Source organism: Acinonyx jubatus, chromosome E4 (genome assembly GCF_027475565.1).
Source record: "Acinonyx jubatus isolate Ajub_Pintada_27869175 chromosome E4, VMU_Ajub_asm_v1.0, whole genome shotgun sequence".
Classification (NCBI taxonomy): domain Eukaryota; kingdom Metazoa; phylum Chordata; class Mammalia; order Carnivora; family Felidae; genus Acinonyx; species Acinonyx jubatus.
Genome location: NC_069395.1, coordinates 4,297,409 through 4,308,092, shown reverse-complemented (window position 1 = coordinate 4,308,092; position 10,684 = coordinate 4,297,409). Strand labels below are relative to the sequence as shown.

At 50.0% G+C, this 10,684-nt stretch overlaps 1 pseudogene; it reads right to left on the bottom strand.

Annotated features, from left to right (window-relative positions):
* Nucleotides 1-8,927: 8,927 nt before the first annotated feature.
* Nucleotides 8,928-10,211, bottom strand: LOC106985587 (putative olfactory receptor 10J6; annotated as a pseudogene).
* Between the last annotated feature and the right edge of the window lie 473 nt (nt 10,212-10,684).

Sequence of the window (10,684 nt, the reverse complement as noted above, 5' to 3'; positions counted from 1 at the left end):
TTATTTATTTTTGAGACAGAGACAGAGCATGAATGGGGGAGGGTCAGAGAGAGAAGGAGACACAGAATCTGAAACAGGCTCCAGGCTCTGAGCGGTCAGCCCAGAGCCGACGCGGGGCTCGAACTCACGGACCGTGAGATCATGACCTGAGCCGAAGTCGGATGCTTAACCGGGGCTCGAACTCACGGACCGTGAGATCATGACCTGAGCCGAAGTCGGATGCTTAACCGAGTGAGCCACCCAGGCGCCCCATGCTGATGTTTTCAATGCAGATCTTTCTGCGTACATTCTTAGACATTTGTTAGCTCTCTGTGCATAAGTTTTAGGGTTATGGGATTATTATCTATTTTTCCACCAAGCTGTGGGCCACATGCATTTCTTGTTCTCATGGTGGGTGACCAGGTGGTGACTCCTAGGGGGTCTCTGGGCACCTGGGTGCTCCAGCGATGCTCTGCTCCCTCTGTGCTCCCTCTCTGGGCCAGCCTGGCCATCACTTTGTGGACAGTGCTTCTTCTCCAGTGTCTCTTTTATTCTGGACCCCAGTCTTTGGAATGCTCCACTTTGCCCTTTTTTATTCTGCTGGGAGGAATTCCAACAGCCTATGAAAACAGAGCCCAAGTCGTTTAAAAAAAAAAAAAACAAAAAAAACGTTTTCATTCTTTATAGGTTAATCCTATTATGGAAAACAAAGGACTGAATATTCAATATGCGATATGTAATCAGATTTCCTACTGTCCTATTCGTTCATCTGGTTTTTTCCTTCTCCCTTCCTTTTCTCTTCCCCATGGGGAGAAGGCTGGGGAAGGTAGGATTAGAGATCCAGGATCCAGGAGGGCAAACCCGCCCATAAGCCAGGGACAGCGTAGCTCTCCGGATGAAGCTTGTCAAGAAGTCACTTGGAACCGACTGAAGTTGCTACTGTCCCTGGTCTGAGGCCTTCTGTTGGAAACTAGCGACTTCAGCTTCAGCATGAACCCACTGTGGGCCACGTGCATTTCTCGTTCTCATGGTAGGTGACCAGGTGGGTGACTCATAGGGGGTCTCTGGCACCTGGGTGCTCCAGCGATGCTCTGTGCTCCTTCCCTGGGCCAGCCTGTCCTGTGATGCCTACAGATTAAATTGAGAAGTCAAGTTTGTTTCCAGTTATGCATGTTAATTAACCCCATAGGACGCCCTCAAACTACACACTTGTCAAGTCTTTAAAGAGGCCCCGTGGGAGCAGCCTGATTGAGGGCTGAGGGCAGGAAGCTGTGCGCCTCCGTGAGGGCTGGGGCAGGGAGGGCTGGGAAGCTACTTCCATCTGGGGCGGGGCAGATCCGAAGATTCCATCAGGCCCTGTGCCTCCGTGGAAGCGTCATCCTTCACCCTTTGGCTCTTGGCACTGAGTTGCAAACCTTTCTCAGAGATAAAGGGGTTGGAGAACGTTCCCAGATGTTTCAAGGTGTCTTAAATAAGGGGGACAATATTGGGTTGGGGATGGGAGAGAGGTGCCATGAAAGGAAAGGAAGCCTCGTTCAGTGGTTTATTCTCCTGATCATACAGGTGCCTGAGAAGGAACACATCTGAATAAGCAAAGAAATTTAGTATCTTGTCTCTGCCCCCTCTTTCTTAGACGTGGCCGGGGAAGTCTTGCCTTACCTAAGCGAGAGCAAGGAATTCTCGCCTCCAGAGGCAAAGCTTTGTCTGCGGCCAGTTGAGACCCTGGCCTCATTTCAGAGTTTGCCTCTGTTCTTTGCAGTCAAGGCCAATCTCATCCGCACATTTGTTCTCCTTCAACAAAGGCTTATTGAGCTCCTATAAAATGGCAGGTACAGTCCCCTGCATACCTGCATAATACAATTTTGAAAATGTGTACAAAGTTCTCACTTCTGAAGGTTGAACAAAATCCCGTTACTAGATGGATTCCACTGAGCGCTAAACACTTTTACAAAATTCTATTTATGTGTAATCAGTTTATTGATCACTTTGAACACAGTTGGATGGGTATAAACAGTTTGATTTTTTTTTTTTCCTCTCCAGCTTCTGTTTCCAACCAGGCTCTGTAGAATTTCTATTTCCTGTCTTTTAATGCTATTTTGGGCAGAGTCTATGTTTCCTCCTCTTTCAATTATTAAGAGTTGAGATCCCCTCCCCTAACTCTGCTGGCCCTGTCCATGGGCAGACGTGTGGTTCGGAAGGCAGAGAGATCTGTAGGGTCAGTGGTTTGTTCTTTTGATTGGCCTCTTCCTCCAGCTGTTCGTGTTGGGGATCAAGGGTTAGAAAAGGCAGGGTTTGCAGTTTCAGTGACTTTCTCTTCTACTTTAGCAGCCTCGGAAATTGTGGTTGGGGGAATTACCAGCTGGGTTCTGAAATTTCTCCACCGCTTCAAGGCCTCTTCAAGGCATCAAGGTGGGTAAGGAGAGAGACAGAGACCTGTGGCTGTGAATTCTGTTGACAGCCTTGTTGGCATCCCCCGTGAGTGGTTATCATGGTTTCTATGGCTGCTGCTGACGGATTTTGAGGTGTAGTAGACCTCTGAATGAGAGCTCTGGCATATGCAGGAGCTCTTTGGGGGGTGGTATAGAACTTTCTGGACACGGGAATGCAGAGTCCCTTCCCTCTGAGACCCTACCTGCAGGGCACTCCTGCTGCCCTCACATGGGGACCCACCAGTTACCTCCAGCCTCGCCCATTCAGTGGAGTCCATTTGATCTTAAGAAACTTGTACGTTTTTGTCATGCCCTGTCCTGTCTGATCACCTATTTACCCTGTGGGGGGAAAGAGGGATTCCCGGCTGCAGATGGCACAAGGTGGCCAAACGCATGACAGCTGATGTTCGAGGAGATTGGCAGTGGTTGATGAGTCCCATGCAGGTCTGGAGGAGTCCCGTGCAGAGCTGTGGGGGCTGTACTAGGGAGCAGAGTGAACCGGAAGGGCTGTAGGAGGCAGGCTTGCTCTGCAGTGACCAGATGCGGTGGCCCTGGCTTTCCACGGGAAAATAATCGGCTGGTCTGAAAAATTCCACCAGTTGGTGGGTAGGTGAAATCGGTCAGGTTGAGGACCGAGTGGGATGTAGCCGGTCCAGCTAATAGGGAAACTAGCCGGGCAAGGAGCCTTTCTCACTGGATGGGGTGGGGGGGGGGTGGGAGGAACCCATGGTTATGTCTCTAGGGCTCTGAATGGCTCAAAGACATCAGGGCAGGGTGTGGAGGTTCAGGTCTTAGAATGAGTATATCCTGCCCTCCGATTCCCTTTCTGCTCGCCTTCTGGATCCAGGCACAGATCATTGAGTTCGCTGTCCATGAAGACATCCAGTGAGGGAATGAGATGTCAGTAAGCCCTTCTGGAAGCATTGCCCTGTTTCTGAGGGATTCTGGGTCCCAGGAGGATGAGATGGATAGGATAGGTGGGAATCCCCGATCCCCACATTCCCCGGGGTGATCCTTTGTTGGACTCAGTGGAGGGGGGAGGTGCTGAAGGAAGACAGGGCTGTGGTTCTGATTGGGGGGGGCGGCTAAGGCTGGATCTAGAGTCCCTTGAGGAGCCCCAAATATTAGTGACCATTAGTGACCATCTTCAAAATGTATCTTCCCTTCAGATAGGGTTTTAAATCTGGGAGAGTAAAACACTCCTACACCTGTTCCTTGAAGGGTTGGCTGCCTTCTGACAAGACTCCTCCAAAGGCAGCTGGGCCCGGGGAGGGGAGAGGCCTCCCGTGTCACTTGGAGGGGAAGGGTAGTGTGACCCCTTCCTCTGCACTCTTCAAGCCGTGTTCTCAGCCTCTCCACAGGGCTGGGATAGTTCAGAAAGCTCTGTTTCAGTTTCTGTGCTGAGACCCCTTATGAGCCCTCATGCAGGTCATATTCTGTGGTCCACCCGCTTTTTCTAACCTACCGCAGTTTGGAAACCGAATACAAGAAAGGGTTGCCGCCATAGTCCAGGACACTGACAGCTCAGAAATGTGACCCCTCCCATCCTAACCAGGTCACAAAAGGGAAACATGACATTTCTGAAGCAGGGAGACTAGAACAGAGGCAAAAACTGCCCTCCTGAAGACCTGGACGTTTCACGGCACAGGAGCGTGAGGGACACACGTTGTCCGTATATCTGGCCATCGAGACGCAGTTTCAGATGCGTTCGCTGCACGTTCCAATTTTATATGATGGTCATTGAGATCCTTACGCCGAGAACCTTGCTGGGTGGTGAGGATCCAGAAGCCATTCTCATGCCCAGAGGTTTGCTGTGAGGTGTGGGAGGCAGGCGAGGAGACGGGATGTTTTAACACACGGCGAACAAAGAGACTCGCATCGAGGGGCGCCTGGGGGGCCCAGTCGGTTAAGCGTCCGACTTCAGCTCAGGTCATGATCTCATGGCTCATGAGTTCAGGCCCCGCATCAGGCTCTGTGCGGACGGCTCGGAGCCCAGAGCCTGCTTCGGATTCTTTGTCTCGCTCTCTCTCTGCCCCTCCCCTGCTTGTGCTCTGTCTCTCAAAAATAAATAAATGTCAAAAAAATTTTTTTATTAAAAAAAGTATAGGGGCACCTGGGTGGCTCAGTCTGTTAAGCATCCGACTTTGGCTCAGGTCATGATCTCAGGGTTCATGGGTTTGAGCCCCGCGTCGGGCTCTGTGCTGAGAGCTCAGAGCCTGGAGCCTGCTTCCGATTCTGTGTCTCCCTCTCTCTCTGCCCCTCCCCTGCTCACACTCTGTCTCTGTCTCTGAAAAATGAACAAACCTTAAAAAAAAATTAAAAAATAAAAAGAGACTCACATCGAGTGGTGTGGGGGCTCACGGGGAACATCTCCGAGGTTGTTTCGGGAAGGCTTCCTGGTAGAAGTGATGTCCAGGCCGAGACCAGAGGGACTCCGTGAATATTCCACCTCTCAGTGAGGAGGGTCTAAGGTCTTCCAGAAAGATTAAAGATACGAAATGGCGGAGACAGAGTGGCAAAGACCTACTTTGACGTTAGCTGGCTCGTGTTGGCATCAGCTCTGTTCCTTACCAACAGGCATGACGGGAAGCCAGTCGGTTCCTACTGCTTCCGCTAACCTAAAAAGCGGGCATAACAACTCCCACTTCCTAAGGTTATTATAAGGATCAAAGAAGGTACCTGAAGGTTGTCATGACGTGCAAAGCACTACAAAGCTTCGAAGTTCGGTCTTCAAGGAAATAATGGAGACGACTGATGGTGTGGGGCCTGCTGTGCAGTAAACCCTCAGCAAATGGAAGCTGCTTCGCCATAGACCGCGCTGCTTTCCTGGGTTTGCAATTCTGGTTGCCCTCGGAGATGAGTTGCTAAAGGGATCCACGCGGCGTGCCCTACTTAGCCCTTAGTGACCTCTGCCTCCTCCCTCTCTGCACTTACTTCCCAGAGCGAGTTGCTTCCCACGACCGAGCTTTGTGTTGCCGACGGCTGGTATTTCTGTGTCGGCTTTCTCCCCGGTTCATCCCTCTTAAGGGAGGAGAGAGAGGGGGGTAGGAAAATTAGGTGGGGAGAAACTGAGGGCTCTGGTCCCAGGAACAATTTTGTCCAGGAGGAGTCAAGATCTAGAATTATAGAGGGATTTTTTTTTTTTTTTTTGGCCTCATGATGGATTTGTAATTTTGTCAAGAGTATTAGGATAGGTCATGATTATTTTTCCCCAGTTCTATTGGTAGGATTCATATTGAGTGTCATATAAGTTTAAGGTATACAATATAATCTGGTGTGTGTGTGTGTGTGTGTGTGTGTGTGTAAACACCCAGATATATACATACATACAGTGAAATGATTACCACAATAAGTTAACATCCATCACCACACGTAGTTACACATTATTTTTCCCTTGAGAACTGTTTTTTTTTTTTTAATTTTTTAAATTTGTTTCTTTTGAGAGTGAGTGGTGGGGGGAGAGGCAGAGAGAAGGGGGGACAGAGGATCCAAAGCGAGCTCCACTGCCACCGTGGAACCCGATACGAACCGTTAGATCACGACCTGAGCTGAAGTTGGATGCTTAACTGACTGGGCCACCCAGGCGCCCCTTTTTCTATCTGATCTGAGTTTTTGTTAGATTCCACATGTAGGTGAGCTCGTACAGTATTTATCTATTTTTCACTTAGGACATCATGCTGAGTGTCCTAATCTTTAATTTTATATGGCGCGTCACTTTATTTAAAAACTTCCTTCCCTTTAAGTTTTGAAGATTATATCCTAGTATGGGTAGGCATGGTTTTTAATGAAAAAGTCAGCTGGTTCTCTGTTGCTAAGGGGTCAGTGCAACGACGAAATTAGGAGGGGTCCTGAAGCAACTGGGAAGCTGGCTTGTAGGAAGTCCAGGGAGGCAGAGGACCCTGCCACTGTGGCCCAGCTTATTATTGTTTTGGAGGTGAGGGCCGGCTGCAGCAGCCACGTGTCTAGCCGCTGAACACCTGCCAGGAAGTCCAAGTGCGGTGCGATACTTGAGTGGGTACTCGTTCTACCCAGCACTGCTCTGGGAGGGGTCATAAGCACGAGATAAACCATTCCCGGTCCCGGTCTGCTTGTGATCCAGCAAGAGAAACATACCCGCGGTCAAACAACGAAAGCACCATGAGAAAACCGCACTAATGGAATTTCATGCCAAGAACTTGAGGGACGTGTAGAAAGGACGGTTGCCTGCGTTGGAGTGAAGGGCATGGAGCTGCAGGAGACCATGTGAGGCAGCCTTTGTGACCAGATGAGTCGGCACGGAATAAATAGGTTAAGGGGACTAAAACCATATATGTTTTTGTATATAGTTTTTGTATGATATATCTACATATATGGAAGGAGGCCAACCAAGAAACAGCCTCTTGACTCCAGACAACACAGTGATGGTTACCAGAAGGGAGGTTGGGGGGGAAAACGGGTGATATAGGGATGGGGAGCAAGGAGGGCACCTGTGATGAGCACCAGGTGTTGTAGGGAAGTGTTGAATCACGGTATTATACACCTGAAACTATTACACGGTACATTAATGTATTAAAATAAAAACTTAGAATATTTTCCTCTGTGGTCAGCAAGGCAGAATTAAACATCATATTTATAACAGGCGCTGTTGAGCATACAGCGAGGAGGCAAATCTAGGCTTCTGATTTCAGGTCTCTTCCCTTTCCCATCTTATGATGTGGCAGGTTATCTAAACCGTTTAGGAACTCCTATATTTATTTATTTATCATTAAAAAAATTTTTTTAACGATTATTTTTATTTTTGAGACAGAGAGAGACAGAGTATCAACGGAGGAGGGGCAGAGAGAGGGGGAGACACAGAACCGGAAGCAGGCTCCAGGCTCTGAGCCATCAGCCCAGAGCCCAATGCGGGGCTCGAACTCACGGACCGCGAGATCGTGACCTGAGCTGAAGTCGGATGCTTAACCGACTGAGCCACCCAGGCGCCCCAGGAACTCCTGTATTTAAAAACCTGGACGCATAGTCGAATGATTGTAGGCAACAGTCTGGAGGAGAGGTTTCGGCATCAGGGTTTAGGTCTCTTCTGGACGCTGCTCTTGGGCCCGGCTCTGGCGTTTAACTCCTGAGTGCACAGGTGGCTTGTGGTGTGTCGGCTGTTGTGAGCGTGTGGATGGAGGGAGAATATGGGGGAAACCTCCCTCTTTGGTCCTCGGACTCAGGAAGAGTGGCCTCATGGAGAAGTAGTAAGGGAGCAAGGGGCTGGGTGAGGCGATGCTGCGTCTGGGGAGGGTTAGGACAGGTTTGGTCCCCGCCCCACTTTCCTGCTCAGAACAGCCCTCCCCGGCCTGCCGCCTCCCTTCTGCACACAAAAGGACAGATCTGAGGACCTGGGTGGCTTCTAGTCCAGAGGGAATTGAGGTAATGAGTAAGAGTTGGCACTGTGGGTGGTCTTGGTGGCAGGGGGAAGGGTCCTGTCATGCTGTTGGAGAGACTCTTTCCTTCTGGAGGAAAGATGCCTTCTCAGCGGTGCCAACTTTGGATGTGGGGGAGGGTTTCATGGTGGGCTGAACCTGAGAGCACTGTCGGGGAGGACCTTATGGCAGATAAGGGCGCTCGGGCCCAGTTTGACCTCTCAAAAGCTTCTGTAGGAAGCCTTGCTTCTAGGATGCAGAAATCTCAAAGACCTAGGGCAGAAACTACAAAGAGATGACTAGAACTTGGAAGAACTCTGGCTTTCCCCCTTAGAATCTCAGCCGCTTGTATGGCCAGACCTTACTTGGGGTGAGTTCCTGGGATGGCCCCATCCCTTTCTCAGGAGAAGGGAAAGGAAATCCCTCCTTTAAGAAGACAAATGTCATTAAGCAACGGGCAGATAAGCCTTCCGAACACAATACTGAGGAGAAAGAGGCATGTGCCTGAAGTGTGTAACTGTCCCTACTTTCACCGGAGGTAAGAGTGTAAGAGGTTCTGTGCAGGCGGGAAACCAGAAAAGCTCCCAGAAAACCAGAAAAGCTCCCAGAAGCTCTGGGGGAAAGGACAGTTTCCTTAAAAGGCCTGGTAGGAGTAGAGATTTTGGTTTTCAGCCTTTTTTTGGTGAATTGAGCAACTACTCCTGACTGCTGGTGGTTTGTCTCGTATTACCCGAGAAGTGCCATGGTGTGTGTGCAAATAAAGCATACTTTCATGGTTCTTACTCCCAACAGAGCACAGCTCTCTTTGACCAACTTCTTTTTCTCCAGAATGGTGAGAGGGAAGCTGGCTCCATGGAGAGAACTGGCAGCCAGAGAGACTGATGAGCACGGTCAGACGTGATGTGAGAGTTGAGCGGCTTGCAGCCGTGGCCACCCCTCTGGGGACCACACAGAATGGAAGCAAAGCCATTGGTATCAATCAAATAATAGAGGCTACACTTTCAAGAACGAAACTGGTGTCTTCTGAATTTCTTAATCTTTTTTTTTTTTTTAATACACGTCTCCCCTTTCCCAAAGTTTCTGATACAATTTCACTATTGACTATTCTTACCTTGCTGAGATTTTGCCCAGTTTCATTTTCCGTAGGTTATATTATGAAAGTTCTAGAAGTTTTTATTTTCAACCATAAAAGAGCCACATTTAATATGCTTTTAAGATGTCCCCTGCCCCACTCTAGAAATGCAGACACACTTTCTTAAACATAATGCCCATCCTCCCTGACCTTTCAAATACCCAGATGAAAACACCTGGACCAAACTTGGGCATCTATGGAACCAAAAGATTTTATAGTAGGGGTGCTGAAGGAAGATGGGCACATCCCATTTCCGAAAGGACTGCACAGGACAGACTTGGAAGTTTGGAGGCAGTGAAGACACGTGTTGCTCAGGGATAGAGGTCTCTTATGGGCAGGGTCAACATATTAAATGTTTCTTCTCACAGCTCTGCGCAGAGCATCCCTGACCTCCTTGGTCCTCGGACTGTAAACAACAGGGTTCAACAACAGGGCTCAACAAAGGAGTGATGATGGTATAAGTCACTGAGAGAAGGTCTTTTTCTATTGAGTTCTCTGACTTGGGCTTGAGGTAGATGATGGAGGCGCAGCAGTAGTGGATGATGACCATCGTGAGGTGGGAGGTGCAGGTGGCAAAGGCCTTCTTCTGGCCCCGGGCGGAGGGGATCTTGAGGCTGGTGGAGACAAGAAGGACGTAGGTGATGAAGTTCAAGCTCACGGGGGCCAGGATCACAGAGGAACTGACACCATAATTGTTAGTCTCAATGACAGTGGTGTCATTAGGGGAGAGGTTTTAGAACAGGGAGGATGTCACAGAAGAAATGTCCGACCACACTGACAGGAGGGTAAGGTAAACATGGATGTCACTTGGACGGCCACCACGGCCAGGCCAAGGCCGAAGGCTCCGCACATCAGGTGGACACACACCCTCGTGCTCATGATGACTGTGTACCTCAGGGTTGCAGATGGCCCCACGGCGGTCATAGCCCGTGACCGTGAGCAGAAATCAGTGGCTGCTGGCTAAGGCAACAAAGAACAGCCATCTGGGCGGCACAGCCTGCCGAGGAGATGGGCTGATTCTGGGCTAGGAGACCAGCCGGCATCCGTGGCCTGGTGACCAGTGTGTATGTGGCCTCTGAACTCCCCAGCGTGCTCAGGAAGAAGTACACGGGTGTTATGGAGGTGACGGCTAATGCAGACGACCGTCACGATGATGGCATTGCCAGCTGGGGTTAATGTGTACAGGATGAGAAAGACCACGAACAGAGTGGGCTGATGCTCCTGGAATCTGGAGAGTCCCAGGAAAACGAACTCGGTCACTTCTGTGATGTTCTTTCTCTGCATTCTTCAGTTCCAGCGTCCGAAAACCATGTGTGGGGCGGTGGGGGGGAGTCAGCACAGGGCAGGGATCAGAAAGGGTTGTAAGGCCCGCACACACATGCACACGGTCTAATTTTTGGTCTATAATCAGGGTGCTGGCATAGGTCTTATGGCTGGTTTATCCCCCCCTTCCTTTTCAGTTCGTGATGTCTGATCTTCCCTTAAGCCTCCGGCCAAGGACTCAGCATTTGATGAGACCACCACATGGACCTTTTCAAAGTATCCTCGGGCATGATATTTTTGTAGGGCACGGATGGGGGGGCTTTTTCCTCCCCACCCCCTTTAATGTTTTATTTTTGAGAGAGAGCCTGGGTGGAGGAAGGGCAGAGAGAGAGAGGGGGACAGAGGATCTAAAGCAGGCTCTGCGCTGACAGCAGTGAGCCTGATGCGGGGCTCGAACTCAGCCAAAGTTGGACGCTCAACTGACTGAGCCACCC